The following is a 20,049-nucleotide window of genomic DNA, read 5'->3' as shown; positions in this document are numbered from 1 at the left end:
AAGTTAACAATGGCAAGCTATGAGACTTATAATACAATATACCTATGGAAAATGTAATCTATTGTAAATGATGTGGCTGCATTGTGTTCATTGTTATTTCTAAATAATCATGCTCTTAAAACTATAACCACAAATAAGTAAATATTATAATGCATTAAAATTGTTATGATTACTTTGATTGATTATATAAATTATTATTATTATTATTATTATTATTATTATTATTATTATTATTATTATTATTATTATGCCTTTAGAATACCATTATAATGTTTTATAAATATGAGTTTCATAGAAAGTTTTACCAAAAGTTGTCCATGCAACTCGACAAGTCTTTTGAAGCCATATAATAAAAGTCATTATTCACTTCAAATCAGATAATTGGTGCAGATCGTTATGCAGCTCTCAGATCAAAGATGGCACAGGTTTGACCTTGTGGTGTCTCAAGACACAGTGACCAATAAGGTTTGACATTATTGACTTCCAGCCTGTGCTATATTTGATTTTAGAGACGCATAATGACTTGAGAAATGATCCTGAGGTCACATATACTGTATCTTTGAGAAACTAATGGATAATTGTATGTTTTCTTTTTTTTTTTTTTACATGAACATTATAAATCAGGTGTTGGATCAATGCATCACTAAATCCTGACAAACTACATCAATGCATCTTTAGACTGCATTGTTTATGAACGTGAAAGTGACTATACTCAGCCAAGTATAGTGACCCATACTCAGAATTCATGCTCTGCATTTAACCCATCCAAAGTGCAAACAACACAGAGCAGTGAACACACACACAGCAGTGAACACACACACACACACACACTGTGAACACACACACACACCGTGAACGCACACACAGCAGTGAGCAGTATTTCTGATTTGAAATCACTGTTGATTTGTTACAAAGAGGAGATCACTTCACACCATTTCACAGATCAAGCCTTCAGCTGATAGATGATATCAAAATGTGTCATTAACTTGGAAAAGTTTGTATTCTGTCTCAGCAACATTAATACAGATTTGAGTGGATGTAATTAGCTTCCAGTGCTTTGTAGTGCAAGTCTTCTGAGAATCACTACCAACTTTATATTCATGCAGGGAACAAATGGAGCAGCTACCCGCCGTAACCTTGATGAATATCACCCCAGGCTAGAAGAGGATCATGAAAAGCTCTGGCGTTCGACAGGTTGAAAGACAAGACGTTCAGTCCCACACCTTTGAAACAGTGCCATTGCCGATCAAACGTGCAGCTCCTGTGTGAACCGCAGACAGTCCTGCCATACCACTTCATGGTGGGCATCTCAAAAGAAGAGAAACGAACGCTTGATACAGTAAAGCAGAAGAGGGGCAGAACAGAGCTGTGGTATTGTTCGTGCCGAGGGCAGTTTGTCCAGTCAGTGTTCAGCTGCAACAGACACATTCACTACACAACTGCACAACTTCTGTGTTCGATTTCAGCACAAACCTGTATCTTATTTAACAACACAATCCATTTAATATGAAATATACTTTATTTAATTGAAGTCACATGCAAGCACGCTTTCTTTTATTATTTGGATCATTAATTATGATTTGGATTAATCTGTGCTGTTTGCCTGAAACAATTGACTGTGTACTTGGTGTAGAAAAAAAAAACACACAAAAAAATATTGTAATAATCATTGTATGTGTTTTCTATAAATCATGCAACATAAAATTGAGTGCAGCCTTGGTATTTTCAGCATTTTAAAGAGTCAGCTTCTGCCTTCAGTGAATCAGACGCTACAGTGCAGAAAGCACATGCAAACAAACCAGTTTTGCTCTGTTCTCTGAAATGTAATGCAGTCAGCATCTGTTGATTTCTCAGTGATATACACTGATAACATGCGATCAGTGTTTTATTTGCATGCTTGGACTGACCCTAATACATCATATTCTGTCAAAATTTTTGCTGTTTCTTAAGCGCATTACAAGGCCTGGTCTAAGTTATTAAGCAGCTGCTCCTGTGCCCGGCTGAAGAGGTCAGTGTGTGTGTTTTCTTGGACTTGCTCTGCTCTCTGAAAATCACACTGTTGCACACTCACAGCCAAACATAATACACACCGTGTGTCCCGAGTTGCATTGAGCATGTCTGACTGTTTTAACAGTCTTCACCCCCATGAAACAAACACGGATGCCCAGTGGATGAGATGTTTTACAGTTCTGTTTCTGCTATATTTTATGTCCTGCATAAAATTCAGATTTCATCTGAAGCAAACGTTTGGCAAATATATGATGAATGTGTAGACAGCTGCTGGTCACAAATACCAACAATAAACATGTTTATCTGGACTCCTGTTTTAATGGCTGTCAGGCTGCGGGGCGATTCGTGCCAGAGTGACGGGAACAAAAGAAGAGCGCGAGCCATTGCGTGGATTGCATTTATTAATGTTAATGATGTGACATGCAGTTATTCCTGTTAGAATGTCATGATGTTTTTGTTTGTGTGTCGTCAGAAGAGCTATGACTCTGCTTTGTCAGAGCGAGTGAAATACTGTAGCGTGGTGGTTTGAGCTTCTGAGGACAGTTAGATGGAGATCATGCAGGAAGACTTCCACACTTCCTGTCTTTAGCCCAGTGCTGACGGACACACACCACAGACGCTGTTCTTCAGGGGAAGCTCTGTTTACTCTACAGGTAACGATCCAAATCCAACAGACCCTCAGGAGGGGAGGTGCTCACTCACTTTTGTCATTTCATCTCCTCTGTGAAACCCATTAGGTCAGACGTGTTTTCTGTGTTCGCTGCAGATTCTGAGCGATGGCATTCCCCACTGCTTGTGAAGGAAACGTGGCCACGGTGAGATCTGCATGCCTGCTCTAATGTCTCTGTCTGGAAATCTGATGAGACTCTTAACAGTGGGATTGGAAAAGTGTTGTGCTTTGCATTTATTTTTTGAATTGCGTTTCTTTTTAATTGTACAACATAGATTTTTAACAATATTTGGGAGAAGAAAGCTAATTATTTGGGGAATGATTTCAAGGAAAGCCAGATTCGGATTACCTCATGAGCTCAGTATGTCATTCATTCATTTCTTGTGTTTGCAAGTTGGATTTAAACCCATATCACCCACATAAACACCAGAGCTCAATATGTCAGAGGTTTATTTATTTTATTTGTTCTGACAGTACAGATATAAAATAAAAATGATTGGGGTTTTCAGGGTATTGACTATATAATTTGTATTACTTTTCCACTTTATTATTAGTAATAGTGAAACGAGGAAATGCTGCAAGCTGGATTTGAACTCCCACTACCAACATGAGCAACACAACTCAACATGTCAGAGCACACATTTGACACTTCTTCTTCTTCTTCTTCTTCTTTTTTTCTTGATCATGAGAAAGGAAACTGGAGACAGGTACTGCCGCAAGCTGGATCTATTTTTCATTTTATTTCTGGTCTCTGTTTCTTCATCTGTTGGCCTTCATCATGATAGTAGAGAACAGGAAGGATATTATAAGGGCAGTGGAATCAGGAAGTGTTGCGAGCAGGATTTAAACACTTATGACCACATGAGTACTACAGCTTACAATAGCAGAGCATGTAAAGTCAGGGTTTATTTTATTTTATTTTATTTTATTTTTATTTTATTTTACTTGACTGATTGATAGTAACAGTGGAGAGGTTGCAGACTGGATTCGAACTCCCATCGCCAACATGAGCAGCAGCACTCAATAGGTTGGAGCACACATTTTACATTTATTTCTGTTTTTTTTTTTTTATGTTTTTGTTGATTTGGCTTTTAGTTTATTGATCATGACAGTAGAGAAACAAAAAATTATTTGAGCAGCTGAATCAAACATTGGCTCTTTTTTCCTTCTTTTATTGATACTGATAGTGTAGAAAGAGGAAACGTTGCAGGCCAGATTCAATCTGACATCACCAACATGAGCACCACAGAGTAATGCATTACAGCATGAACATCTGTTTATTTATTTATTTGTCTTTTTGTTTGTTTGTGTTTATATATGTATTTTTTATTTTTATTATTCCTTTTTTATTTATTTTATTTTATTTTATTTTATTTTTTGTAGTATAAAGTGAAGAGAGGATTTAGTCTTCAGTACGTATGTAAGCAGAGACTGCAGAGGAGTGGTTCTCAGCCAGGGATCCAGGGCCTTAAATCTACTGAAATTAATTTTATTTTGATTTATATATGTTTATATTACAATATTCTGTTTTAATCTCTGCATATGTCTCTCCTGATTCAGACCAGATTACTTTTTTTCGGTGGAGGAATTTATAGAATAACTTAATTGCAATTAAATGTTGTTTTTGTTTTGTTTCTTTGTTCTCGAAACCTCTGGAATGGGAATCACAATGAATGGTGTTTAATTCATAGAATATATGGAGAATCCTGCACTACTCTGAGAATGAGCATCTTACAGCAGAGTGGCATCAGAAGATCCATCTCTGAAGGAGTATAGTTTCTGTTTGACTCCAGCGGTGGGGAAGCGCTGTAGACGTTACCGGAAACCTCCACCTCTTCTGAGTAAACGTGCCTCCTCTTCTGTTGTTCTCCAGCAGCCGTGCGTCTATAACACGGGCCGGGGGAACGGCTCATGCGATCGTCTGTCCAGGTCCAGCAGCTGGTCATCCTGGCACCCGCCAGCCCTTCAGCGAGCCTTTGAGATAATAAGTCCCGCATCTGCCAAGAGAAGGGCTCTGTCTGCCCGGCCAATTTACAACTCGCTAGTGGCAAACAGAGACTGGCGCCGAATGTTTTATGCGAGCTCTTTGAATTTTATTAATGTAATGCAAACACGAGCCTTCCAACACATTAAATTGTTGATGTTATGCGAATACACTCTGGGACCGCAGATTCTCATTAACATTATTTGCATGTTAATCTGCATCTTTTTAATTAGTGATATTATTTATGCACATAATTTCTGCAGCATGATGCCAGCTCATGGGCACATTAATTAATCTACCGAGATACCAAACTGTTCAGCCTCTCTTTTATTTGTTTACACGCTGTTCTGAATTCAGGGAAAGTGACAGGGAAAAAAAGATGCCCAAAGAATAAAAGTAAGAAGACAAGATTAACTAAAAGCTCTTTTTGTTTTTCATAATTCATATTGTAATATTAGCCAAATGTCGTGTCTCTTCCCTAAGAGATCGGTTATTCAGTTACACTACCTTGATGTATTATTAAAATGTATAATGGACTCCGGAGGCCCTGCCTGGTTCTCCTCTTCATTTACAGAATACACTCAATGTTGTTTTAATCTTCCTACATGGGCTCCATGCATAGGCAATGAGTCTGGCTCCACGTCTCCGGAGAGACTGCGCTCGCCACACCATAAACATTTAAATCAAACGAGTGTGTGTGTGTGTGTGTGTGTGTGTGTGATTGACGGGCGGATGGGCTAATGACAGCACATCAGTCCGTGTGTAAAGACTGATAGTGTTTCCTAATCACTTGTACGGAGTGTGTGAGATTATAATGAGGTCATCGAAGAATAACGCCTCGTAGACTCTCTCTCACGCTCCAGTCCTCCGTCTAATTATTTGGCAGACTAATGATTCTAATAATGAGTAATTATTGACTCTGTGAGAAAGGTTATCCACCACAAACAAACCCTCTTAACTGCAGAACTGTGATCACCAGCTCTCTGTCTAATCACCACTCTGACTATATATACGTGTGTGTATGTGTGTGTGGTCCATCTGACGAACAAAATGATTCATTTCCTTAGTATTATTATGGAAATATTATTCTTCTTAGTATTAGTTGTTGTAATTAATTAATTAAGTGATTGATTGACAGGAATGCACAGCATTATTATTATCAATTAAATAAACTCAGTGGTAGTTTAATGGCAGAATAGAAGGGACACGGGGCTCTCTCGTCTTTGATTAATTCAGTCTGTTAGTGATTGGAGACTTTCCAGCAGAGCACTTCAGTCATCGCAGTGTATTACATGCAACAATTAATATAAAATCCAATAAACCTGCATCGACACAAGAGTCCCGCTACACTATAAAGAGCTATAAATACCTGCAGCTTTTAAGGCTAAATGAAATGGCTCAGATGTGTGTCCCAAGAGCCAAACAATCTCCACACAAAAGAGTTCAAGACTTCTGGATAAATTACAGTTATACGTGAACATTAATCATAACAGCTTTGCAGAAACATTTAGATGAACTTAAGTAGAGCTTATCTTAAAGCTCATCACCTGGCTGATGCATCGAGAGCCTCCTGTAAGACTGGGTCAGTCATCTGAACGGACATGAACGAGAACAAAAACTATCTACATTTCAGTTTACTCTCAGGGCTGTTACTTTCACCTAAAGACAACAAGTAATAATAAGTAATATCTTTATGAAATTAAACACAACTGCAGTCATATTATTGTTCTTGATCACAAACTACCTTTACAACTAACTTGAATTATATTTTTTTGAGAAATATTCATATATATATATATATATATATATATATATATATATATATATATATATATATATATATATATATATATATATATATATGTGTGATTTTTTTTTTTTTTTGGTCAGGTTTTTATGTATATATATATATATATATATATATATATATATATATATATATATATATATATATATAGTTTTTATTTTATTTATTTTTATTTCAGTTTTAGTTTATATATTTACTTGAGTTATTTAGTTGAGAATAGAAAATTAAAAAATTATGTTAACATTTATTTTGTGTCATTTTTTTATTTATTTATTTTTTTGTAACAACCCTTTGTCTTCGGACATTAATATTTGTATTTTCCATGTTAGATCAGGGCAGGTTGTCACGTGTTTAGAAACTGTAATTCTATACAGCTGATAAAGTACAAATGTCTCTAGAGCAAACCAGTGGTTTGATATTTTTGTATGTTTCATATTACATTTTTCCTTTTTCTATTCCAGTATCATAAATTATTTTGTGCTTCCTAATTACTTTACTGTTTCACATTTACATTGTACTGAAAGCCAACTTAAGACTGAAATGGAGGTTTTCATAGTGACAGGTCACCCTGAGAATTAAAGCAGCAAGCCTTGCTTTTAATAATATATATATATTAATAAATATATTTAGATACAGATACATATACATATATTGACGAACCAGAGAAAACCGGCAAAATAACATTTAAAATTCAGCATCATAAAGTCCAAATCCAGTGTCCCAGACTTGTTTGTTGACCCGTGTTTTGGAGAGCGACGCTGTGATTACATTTGGGTTTTTATGTGCAAATTAAGGTGCTTTGAAGCATCTCTGTAGTCGCATGGCTCCAATGAAAGCCACGATTGCTGGTTTCATCTCCAGCTCTCTGATTTAGCCACAGAGCAAGTGGAGCTGAGGTGAGCGTCACATGTGCTGCGTTGTGCTAATTACTGCTCATTTACAGCCAGACTCTTCCTCACTTCTGGACCTGGAATCTGCTGCTGTGGAGCATTTCAGCAGATCTCACGGCTTCAGAGTGACACTGTTGAGAGTATCACGTCCAGTAACCAGATCCATTCAGAGAATGAGGAACAAATTAAAAAAAAGAAAGGGGGAAAAACTCTTGTGGGAAAGTGAGCGACTCGAGCCTGCATTCCAGTATCTGTTCTCATGAAACTGATAAGTGTGCTGAAAGTCTCGTCCCCTCCTCTTCATCCACATCCACTGTGCCAGATCACTTTATTCCATGGCAGACATGCCAGTTTGTTTTAGTAGTGCTTAAAATGTGCAAATCAAATCAATGCCAGTGCACCCTTCTTAATCGACCTTTTAAAGCAGAACTGCAATCACCACACTTCCTAAAAATGGCCTTTTAAATGGGTTACAAACGTAAGTATTGCTTTTCAACAGGCCACTTTTGGATGAAAGTCTGTCATGATCTAAATAAGTAAAATAAACAAAGAATTTCAGGTGTTTTTATTTATTTATTTACTTTTATTTTTTTATGGTTTTCTAAAATAAATGACAGAATTTCTACCACATAGTTATACCACATAGCCAAACATGAAAATTATGTAATTTACATATCCTCATGTTCCACACCTGTAACAACACAATATTTTTTGAGTTGTTGAAATATTACACATATATATATATTTTAAAACATTATTATTATTTTTTTCCCTAAGTGTCCTAGTGTCATTTTTAAAGTGTGGAAATATTAGTCATGCAGTAATCATGACAAGTGCATTAAATCTTTTTTTTTTTTTTTTTTTTTTTTTTTTTTTTTATGGTTTTAGATTTAGTTCAGTTTAGTAACCCTGCGTGGAGTGCTAGTCAGATCTAGCAGTCTGGTTGGTCGACAGGAATGTTGCCTCCATCTGATTGGCTGGCCTGATCATGAGCCGATCCATGCAAATGTAAAATGCAGTTGACCATCAAGTAGAGCTGCTACAAATTACATCAGTCTGCTGTGACAAGCCCAGGCCCGTGGTGCTCTGGAAGAGAGCGTGTAGCTAACAGAGGAGGAGTGCTTCCACATCACACCTCACAGTGTGTGTCCTGTGTCAGCTGTTATTCCAATCGGGATGAACAGGTTTGTCTATGAGCTGCGCATCCGTGTCCCGGCCATCTCCTGCCGCTGCTGACACCCTGTGTTCATCAGACCCACCTGCTGTGACAGCATCGCCCCTCAGCCATCTGTCACGCTACACCTCTGCATGAGCATGTGCACATTGCTCCTGTCAGTCAGCCCTGATCATCTCCACCTGGACCCCTGCGACCTGACATCTGTCTGTCTGCATCCAAATTACCCGGACAAACTACGGGCCGGTCCTGTGAGCCATGGGCCCTGGTTCTGTCAGCCGATCTGCTGACCCGACCCGCAGGAGGGCAGGTGCAGTGAAGACTTAATCATCAGACCACTGTGATGGAGCCACAAGAATCGCCATCATCACAGCGACACCACCGTCACACAGAGATCTGTGTGTGTCACTGATGCTTGACACTGTTCATGTTGAAATACTTTCTCCTATTCCACATTAATATTCAGGCTGAACTGTAAATCATGAAGTAATGACATTTTTTTTTTTCACCCTATCTCAAATGATGGATCGTATTCAAGATCCTTCAGGTGGTTGAACTAATATTTTTATGCATCTTAAATACATATGATTGTGTAGTATACGATTGTGCAAAACTGTATTTTAAATGTAATTACATAACTTGTTGCATACATACCTAAATCACACATTCAAGTACATGTAGACCTGTATACACATTTCTGTTGGTCTGTTTTGTAATTGAATTTCATTTGATTTAGTGTGTGTATATGTTTATATATTTATATATATATATATATATATATATATATATATATATATATATATAGAGAGAGAGAGAGAGAGAGAGAGAGATAGCGAGAGTGTTACGGAATACCACGGGAGGCTGAGGATAACAAAAAGACAGTTTTATTCAGGCACAAGCAGAGGAGCGGGTAGTGCTGGGTAAAGTGATGTAATGGAAGGCAGTGATGAATGGATCAGTTGAAGAGGGGTAGAGACGCTGAAGGAAAGAGGTGTACCACACACACGCACAGAGATAACTGGGAACTTCTGGAGATCGCTGGAGAGAGATAAGTGGAGATAGAGTTAATCCTTAGAGTTAGCATAAAGGTAAGACCTTGTTGCGAACGAGACTGGACGCTAACTGAATGCGTGTGTAGTATTTGTAGTGCAGAAGTGATTGTTTGTTGATGAGGGTCAGTTGGAAGTGATCAGTACTCAGGTGAGGACATGCGCTGTGATTTGAAGGAGGTGGAACCTGGCGTGTCTGTAACAGTACGCCCCTCCCCACGGCCCGCTCCTGGTGGCCGAGGATCACGACGACGTGGTGGATGTCCTCTTCTTCTTGGAGCTGGTCTGTTAGGATGACTGGAGTGGAAGGTGTCTAGTAAGTGGTACCCATGAACGTTACTCTGGACCATATTCTTCCCAGTCCACTAGGTATTCAAGTTGTCCACCATGCTGCCGGGAGTCCAGGATGTCTCGAACTTCATGCCAGGTTCTGTGGAGGGAGAAACAGAGGGATGGTGAGGCTTAAGGAGGGACACATGGAAAGTGGGGTGAATCCGGTACTCTGATGGTAGTTGCAGTTTGAAAGTGACCGGATTGATCTGCTCTAGGATGGTAAATGGGCCAATGAATCTGGGACTTAGCTTGTGGCAGGGCAGGCGCAGGCGGATGTCCCAGGTGTACAGCCAGACCTTCTGACCAGGTTGGTATGCCGGGGCCTCGGATCAGCGAAGGTCGGCTGTCATCCTGCGCCTGCTTAGGGCCCGTTGGAGTTGGTGGTGAGCCGCATCCCAGACCCACTTGCTCTTCCGGAACCAGTAGTCGATGGCGGGGACGTCCGAGGGTTCTCCTGACCACGGAAAGTGTGGAGGTTGGTAGCCAAGCACGCACTGGAGTGGAGCGAGTCCAGTGGTAGGTTGTCGAAGGAAGTTCTGTGTGTACTTGTCCCACCCTAGTAACTGGTTCCAGGAGTTCTGGTGGCCACAGAAGAAGGTACAGAGGAAGCGTCCAATCCCCTGAACCTTCCTATCCATCTGCCGGTTGGATTGGGGATGGTATCCGAAGGACAGACTGATGGCCACACCTAGGAGTGAATTGAATGCTTTCCATACCCATGAGATGAACTTAGGACCTCTGTCTGAGAAGATATCTTCTGGAATGCCGAAGTACCTGAAGACATGGTTCAATAGTAACTTGGCCATTTCCATGGCCGTGGGCAGACCTTTCAGGGGGAGAAGACAACATGATTTAGAAAATCTGTCCACAATGACTAGAATGCAGGAATTATTATAGGAAGGAGGAAGATCAGTATTAAAATCCTCCCCTAGGTGTGACCACAGGCGATTAGGGACGGGCAGAAGATGGAGCTTGCCTGATGGTAGATGGCGTGGGCTTTTAGAGATGGCACAGTCTGTGCATCCGTTCACAAACCTTCTGACGTCAGAAGCCATGTTGGGCCACCAGAAGCGTTTCCTTAGCAACGAGAGGGTTTAATTAACCCCCGGGTGACCAGACTGGCTCTTCTAGGTTTTCTTCGGGGGTGTGACACCGGGACAGGGCGTCAGCCTTCACCTTCTTAGCCCCTGGGCGATACAAGATGGAAAAGTGGAAGCGGGTGAAGAATAGCACCCAGCGGAATCCAGCGAGCATTGAAGTAGAAATCTTCTGCAATCCTCCGCCGAACCAGAGTAGGGCGACGGCTTGGCCATGGGACTGCCATGCACGGCAGGTGAGGAAGTTGTTGGCGGAAGTGTTAGCAGGTGCCGGGGAAGCAGGAAGAGTGGTGAGTGTCCAACGTAATGCGTCGACCAGGTCTTGGAAGGGGTTCGTGAGGCTCATGCTTGTGCCTATCGGTGTTGGTCCAGTCTTCTGTTATGGAATACCACAGGAGGCTGAGGATAACAGAAAGACTGGGTAAAGTGATGTTACAAACGTAAACAATGGAGGGAGGCGAGAGATGCGCGTTTTCTAGATGGCGATACAGTCACTATTTTGAGTTTGTGTCAGCTAAACAACAACATTAAGGTCCGTTGTACAATCTGTGCTGGCGTCGACAATGTAATATCTAGCTACAAAAACACTACATCGAATTTGAAAAATCATTTGGATTCGTAGCACTGCACAGTCAAATTTATAGAGCAAGTCACACACAAAAGCTGGACTTCGGCGCAAAACCAGTAAGTGGGGGAGAGTTAAAGAAGTTAGTTGGGCAGTTTGTTGTGGAGGAAATGCCATTAAATACGGTTGACTCGCCTTAATTTCATGCCATAATTAACAAGATCCCTACCACTGTCAATGCCGAGCTGCCTCACAGAACAGCTTTTTTATTCTTACGTGGAGGAGTATTCAGTGATGGAGAGAAATCTAATATTTTTTTTATTAAAACAAGCATTAATGTTAAGTCAAGAAAGACTGCCTTTATTTTTTGTAAAAACATGTATTTTTTTCAGGAAATAGTTTTTAAGTTCAACTTTGTCAGGAGATAGATTGTGGATGTTACTGTTAAAAATACACTTCCAATAAAGTGAGTGTTGGCAAAACTGGTTGTCATTTTTGAGTTGTCGCCAGCTGATGATTGTAACTAATAAAGTAACTTGTAAAGTAATTTGTTACTTTTAAAATCAAGTAATCTGTAAAGTAACTAAGTTACTTTTTCAAAGTAACTGTGGCAACACTGCAAGGTAATTTTGAGTGTATATCACAATTCAAAACTTTTTCCCCTCAGAATAACAGTTCTGACTATATTTCCCAGAATTGCAACTTTATTTCTCACAATTGAGAGTTTGTATCACACAATTCTGAGACAAAAAGCCACTGTTTTATTTATTTATTTATTTTTTATCTATTATAACCCTATGGAAGTCTGTTTACAGCACTAAATTGAAAAACAATAATAATAATAATAATAATAATAATAATAATAATAATAATAATAATAATAATAATAATAATAACAAACAAATAAATAAATAAATAAATGGCCAATTGTGACTTTTTGTCTCAAACATTGTGTGATAAAAAGTAACAATTCTTTATTTTCTTTGGTTCAAACCCACTTTTAAACATAATAATTCAATTTTTTATGTCGGACTGAAAGTCTGGAACAGGGTGAAATGGTAAGATGTAATCACAGTGGGCATTTGAAAAATATTAAATGATGATCATGATGATGACAAATAAGCAATAAAGACATGGTAAGAAGTCTCTAAGACCATTTTAATGTGAACGTAAAAAGAAACGGTCAATTCATGCATGGTAAAGTGCTGAAGTTGCAGGGACATGTTCAGCTTTCAGAAACAATTTGTAATTATTTGGCTCAATTATCAGAGGAAGTCTCCCCCCGCGAAGTAAGTGCAGTGTTTCAGCGGCTCATTTCGGTGTGACGGTCAAGCGATGATGTACCCCTGACCTTAATGACAGCCTCTCGTCAGGAGCGTCCCGGCCGAGCCCTAATGACTCTTTAATCCCAAACTGACTGGGCTGCACATAACATTTAGTGTTCAGGTGAAAGTCCCACCAACCTTCAGCCGAGTCGCCCTGAAACCTGAATCAGTGGAAAAGTAGGGATGCGAGCCTGTCTACTGTATAGACGTTACACCGCAACAATGGTGGGCTTTCTCTTGGGCCGGGCCACTGGCTGGTCTTTGATGGCGCGCCGCAGTAGTGCATTGCCACAGGCCTTCCCTCCTCCCCTGCCTTTCTCCGGCTCTCAATGCTGCCTCTGTCTGCCCTGTTTGTTTCCAGCTAATTGCCTGGAGCTCTAATAAGTTGGTGATGATGTACGGGTAGCGCCGATGACCCCTGCCAAAAGAAATATTATGTCGCCCTAAACTTGCGGAGGGGCAGGTCTTTATCAACCTAAACATTTCTGAGCCCCTCTGGTTTCAAATGTGTGGGTCAGTATGTGCTAAAGACGGGTCATGGGAGCCCTGTAATTACTATATTATGCCGGAGTGGAGGAACTTTAGATCTGGAGACGGGACGGCCTCATGTTTGCTGCTGGGACGGGAGACACCCGACGCTCTTGTGTCTGGGGTTTTTTCGGCACCGCTGAATGGCCGAATTGAACTCTCTGTGAGTTATCAAACAGCCGGGATTATGGAGTCATTGAAGGCTAATTGTTTGTGTTCTCAGGCCGTTTTCAGAGTCGCCGTGGTTTGGGTAACCATGACTCGTGAAGAAACCTGCTCTCTGGAAGCGTCTATCTGGGGATTTCAAAGAGTACTGCTTCTAGCAAATCCAAAAATGGATCTCGGACAGCAGGGAAATACAAGTAATAAAACGTGGAGTGTACACTTTTAATAATAAAGGGTGTGGAAGGCTTTTTATGTTTTAGTTATGCATTTTTGAGGTGATGCCATAGGTTCTTCTAGAGCATCACCTTACTTTTTTTATTATTATTTTTTTTTTTTTTTATTACATTTTGGTTCCTCAATGAACCTTTATTTAATGCAAAACACTACTGACAAGTTTTTTTTAGTTTTTCATTAGTTTTTATACTAATCATAAACTGTTGTTTCAAACTAGTGAAATGAAAACATCAAAATACACTCTTAAGTCTTGCTTCTATTACACTTTATTTATGTAAATCTGTAGAATTGTAGATACATGTTATTTATTTTATTTTATTTTTCACTTCAGCAGCACTTACACCAAACTCATACATCTACATTCTGTTTTATAAATATATATATATATATATATATTTATTTATTTATATATTTATTTATTTATTTATTTTTTCTAATATAATTTGCCAGATTGTATGCATGTTATTCCTATATATATAATTAAAAAAAAAAACCATAGACTTTAACATGTTATCAAAATTGAGAGAGAAATTTATACTAATTAGTGCATATTTAATTACATTATGCCTATTTTGCATATTTAAACAACATTTCAGAAATCTTGTGATGCAAAAATATGGTAATATCTATTATATATATATATATATGTATATTAATCTAAGAACCTTTTTTCCACTATAAAGAGCCGTGTGTCCAATGGGAAGGTTCTATGGATGTTAAATATTCTTCATGGAAGCACAGATGTCAGTGAAGAACCGTAAAATTGTAATAGTTATAAAATCCATTTATTTATTTATTTATTTTTTATTTTTTTTTTTGGTCAAAAAGCTGTCACAGACTCTACTGTATTCTGGCACAAATGCATGTGCCGACGTAGACAGATTTCCTGAATGACCATCATCCTCTAAAACCGTGTAAAAATGATAAACTGACACAAGAGTCATAAATGTCATTATTTGTTAATTCTTCTTCTCGATGTCCGATGTACTGTAAGCAGTTGAGAAGCAGCTATGCTCTGGTGTTTTTGGAGACGTGCCACGTTAACAGTTAAAACACTCGTCCGGCCGCCTGTGGCTCATACATTTTTATTGCATATGTTCTTTGCAGGGTATTTATTCTTTCACACTGAAGTATGTGTGATTTCTCTGTCTTTTATTTCGCTGAACGACAGACAGCACTCTGAGCCACAAAGTCATTTCACCTGCATTAGTACACAATGAATAATGTATAAATCCCAATCATTTGGTATCATATATGCAACGCCTGTGACAGAAGGCATACAGAACGCATTAAGGCTGCTTAACCCATAAAGAGAAGTAGAAGGTCACATCTGACAGTCAAGACGCAGCTTTTCCTTTCCTCTGCTTCCTGATATATCAGCTGCTCCGGATCCTTCTGCTGCTGTTGTCTATATATATATATATATATATATATATATATATATATATATATATATATATATATATATATATATATATATATATATATATATATATATATATACTGCTGTCGATTGATAAAAACTAATCAATTACACAGACAGACTTTTTTTCTGAAATAAATCACAATTGATCATGATTAATCCCACAAGAGATGATGATGATGATTATTATTATTATTATATCATTTCGTATTGTAATAATTGCACATTTAATCTTCAAATTAATGTAGAAACAACAATAAAAACAGTATTTTTATGACTGAATTGTATTTTTTTTTTTAATTTTCACAGAACTAATACAGATAGATAGATAGATAATGAAGACATTAAAAAAATCTGCCAAAAAAAGAAATAATAATAATTGCATACACAATATACTTCTACTACTAAATGCATTATTAAGAGGTCTATAAACAGTGCAGTTAAATAATGATTTAGTCATTTTCTGTATTATAATTAATTTCACATTATCTACAATATTTGGTAAGTCCTAATGTACTGTAGAAGATAACTATGGCAATATTATTTACGCATGTATGTATGTATATACTCGTGTGTGTTTGAAAGCAATATTTCCACAGATGCAGTACTACAGTACAGTAGTAATATGGTATGGACTGCCATCATATACTACACAAATCAGTATGTCTGTTTTCACTCAGTTGCAGTCATATTTCAGATGTAGTCTAAAGCAGATTTTATGATTATTGGTCAGTTTGAAGCACAAGTAAGTGAGGTTTGTGTGCTAGTCACCCTCTCGCTGCTAATCCTGTTTTAGGAGGTTTTCTGTTAACATGGATAAGCATTGGCTTGCTATCGCAGGCTAGTAAGCTAAGCGTATGTACAGAATGCCATTGAGGACGGCGCCGCCTGCTGCTATTGGCTGCTGCAGATGTCCATATAGTTTATCCGGCTGGATACTGAGGGTAAATCTGACTGACATGGCCATGTGTCCTGATAACAGAGGCTGAAGCCTGCAGTCTTATTTGATCAAAACTCATGCATTATTGCTGAGGAACTGTGATCTGCTTTTGCTTCTGACAAATACATCAACCAGCCAAAACACAACCTTTGATTATATGTGTATATGCTTCAAAACTCTGTTAACAACAATAGAATACAAAAATAAAATCAATAATGAAAAATAATAAAATCAAACATCATATAATGTTGCTTGTTATATATAATTAATATGGTAGGCCCACTCAAAAAAAAAATAATAATAATAATAATAATTAATAATAATAATAATAACAATTACATTACATATAATTATCTAGAGGCTTAAATATAAATATCTATAAATATAGAAAATAATGATACACTTATGTATTACTTCACTTATGTCTTATATTTCACTTTGTGTTTGTACAGTATATGTTTAGATTTTTAATCAAATATAGTTTTTTTGAGAGTGACAAACACCCGTGTGGATAGGAAACATGTCTCCTCTTTACCGTTCATCCAGCAGAGGAGCAGAAACGTCCTACACACCAAAGGACATGCTCTGTAGATGGATGAAGTGTGTGTGTGCTTCTCACCGCTGCTCTGCCATTTAACTCTGATGGTGTGAACACATTTCAGCAGGACTTCACACATGCAGGCAAAGCTTTTATCACGTCAGGGTTTTCTCTAGCACCCAGTTCCTCACACACAGTCTCAGGGACATTTACTTTGGTATTGAGGAAGTACACACGGTTTAAAAACTGCTGAAGTGCTTTTATTGGAGCCTGAGGAATGTCAAGACCTTGCAGACTTTTGTGTAAAAGTGAGAATGATGATGGTAATGAAATGATTAGAGCAAGCACAGAGCAGTGCTATTAGTCAGAGCTAAGAGGTTGACTTTAGCTCAACACAATGTTTTAAAACACATAACTCTGCCAAGTGTTGTCAGACATTTTGTAACTTTTTTCCATAATAAGTGTTTTCCCAAAGTGTTCAAATTTCTTGCAAATCACTAATTTTACCATTTTCTTCAGCCAGACGCCCTTTCCAGCATTAAATTAAGATGCTGTCAAATTAATTGTAAAACTAGTCTGGCTAAACATGGCCATGGAGTAATAGCAAAGGTTACCAGTTTTAAATGACTATGATAATATTGGACTCACTCTCATCATCCTGCTGCTCAGATCCTCCTGAATGCTGACAAATCACATCTTGGCAAAACAGACCCAACATATTGACAACTCCTGTAGTCACCCATCTTGTCCAATCAAACGCTTTCAAGTTAAAGTCATGTGACATTATGACGACCCACCCCTCAAAAAATTGCTAGTTAATAGGCTTGTTTGAGATTAGAAAATTCTGTGCAAAACCGATCACCGGTGATCACCGCGAAGATGCCGGTTAGAAAAGTGTCCGAGTTACGTCCACTTGCTCTGATGTCACATGTGCAAATAAACTCTGGCGACGGCGAGGTGGCTGTGTCGGATTGAGCAGTCGAGCGCAGTTGCTCTCCACCGACTGCGCTGATCAAAAGCATGATGGGAAATTACTGACTGACCACACAGCTTCATACTCATTGGCTGAGAATGTCAGCTGATACATTTTCTCTTTATTCTTAGAATTAGATTACCCTTTTATTTATATTTACATGAGAACTAAACAAAAACAAAACACGCATAGTGAAGTTAAGAATTAAGACATGTTTATTTTATTAAATCCTTCCTTGTTGTAATTTTCACTGTATTCTATCGTATGTCTGTGTGAATTAATAACTCAATCCATTAAATATATATACATGCACAAATACATAATTAGCCATTATGCCTCAACTTTGTGTGGTTTCATCTGAGAAGTGTCAGGGTCTGGCTTAAAACAAGGGAAGAAATTCTGAAGAATGTTTCTAAAAAACAGCTTTGACTTGCATCGTCTGGAAAAAAATACTATGGACGTGATCTGCACATGATGACAAAACAGTGGTATTTCGATTACAGCCACTTCATCTGCGATAAAAAAAAACGTGAACGTGATCTCCTCCATTGCTGATGTTTCCGGGCGACAAAACAGCGAGATTCAGGAAGTGTCCGACTTTAAAGGTCTTTTTTGACCCCTACCCGCCTACTCTCGCCTATGTTTCAGGCGAGGCAAGGCGCATCTCAAACAAGCCTAATGTTGTATTTGAAGTCCAACACAACATGGGTGAACATTTGCCAAAATTATCATTAATCTTTTAAGGATTCTTCAATGTGTCCCACAACAACTTTATGGTTTGATAGGAAATTCAAAATGTAATCGATTATTTAATATTTCTAATATAATAGGGCAGAGGTTCGCAATTCCAGTACTGACTTTCCATCACTCTGCATGTCTCTCTTATACAACATACCTGATTCAGATCATCAACTCGTTAGAAGAGAGCTCCATCCATTAGCTGTGTTCTCATTGACATGGTCCCTACACAGCTGCTCCCTACTCCCTACGCACAGGAAATCCACTGAAGTTTGCTTCACTTCAGAAACATTTATTCACGTCTTCACACAAAGACAAAACATACAAGAGAAGTGTGAAGTGTGACACAATATACCTCTGTAAATAAATACAGATGAAATCCATTCCATTACAGTACCATTCCTGTATGTGATGCACTGCGTCTAAGAGCTGAAGATCATGGGCATCCAGTATGGTTTTCGGGCCTTGACCCTTACGCACAGAGATTGTTCCAGATTCTCTGAATCTTTGGATGATATTATGGACTGTAGATGATGATAACTTCAATCTCTGCAATTTTTCTCTGAGAAACTCCTTTCTGATATTGCTCCACTATTTTTCGCCGCAGCATTGGGGGAATTGGTGATCCTCTGCCCATCTTGACTTCTGAGAGACACTGCCACTCTGAGAGGCTCTTTTATACCCAATCATGTTGCCAGTTGACCTATTGCAAATTGCAAATTGGTCCTCCAGCTGTTCCTTATATGTACATTTAACTTTTCCGGCCTCTTAATGCTAACTGTCCCAATTTTTTTTTTAATGTGTAGGTCTCATGAAATCCAAAATGAGCCAATATTTGGCAAGACATTTTAAAATGTCTCACTATCAACATTTGATATGTTATCTATATTCTATTGTGCATAAAATATAAGTTAATGAGATTTGAAAATTATTTCATTCCTTTTTCACTCACAATCTGTACAGTGTCCCAACTTTTTCATGCAATAGATCGGGTTTGTACATTTTTGGAAATGTATGTTATGTAGCCATATATCCATCCTAAAACCCATTAATACACGTTGATATTATGGTAACACTAAACTAGTAACACTAGTTTAGGGACCAATTTTCACTATTAATTTGCATATCACTATCATTTTGGCTGTTTATTAGAACTTATAAGGCACATATTTTACATTTCTTAGTAGAAAATGTGCATTTCCTATGTTGATAATGTTAATAAAAAACACAAAAGCAAGAGAGAGAATCACACGCTGCTATTAAATAAGTAACTTCTGAAGCTTTAATGGATATGTGAGTATATTTACTCCATACAGTAATAGAGTTTTCACAAGCACTATAGTTTGTTCATGTAATTTGTATCTTTGTATCTGGTCTGAGGGCTCAGACCCCTATGGATTAAATCCTAGAACCGCCCCTACATAGGTTTTATTAACATATGTACATATTTTGCACCATATTTATTTATTTTTATTTTTATTTTTTTTATTTTTTTATGCAATAAGCTTTTTCATTTTGTGCAACTGTGCCAACATGTTTTAAGTCTACATCCATTGTGCTGGTACTGAAACACTCCTCCCCAATGTGCCTGAATGACTATCGCCAC

This window comes from Carassius gibelio, chromosome A16 (genome assembly GCF_023724105.1).
Source record: "Carassius gibelio isolate Cgi1373 ecotype wild population from Czech Republic chromosome A16, carGib1.2-hapl.c, whole genome shotgun sequence".
In the NCBI taxonomy this organism is placed as follows: Eukaryota; Metazoa; Chordata; class Actinopteri; order Cypriniformes; family Cyprinidae; genus Carassius; species Carassius gibelio.
The sequence above is the reverse complement of the archived record's forward strand: the minus strand, read 5'-3'. Positions refer to the sequence as shown.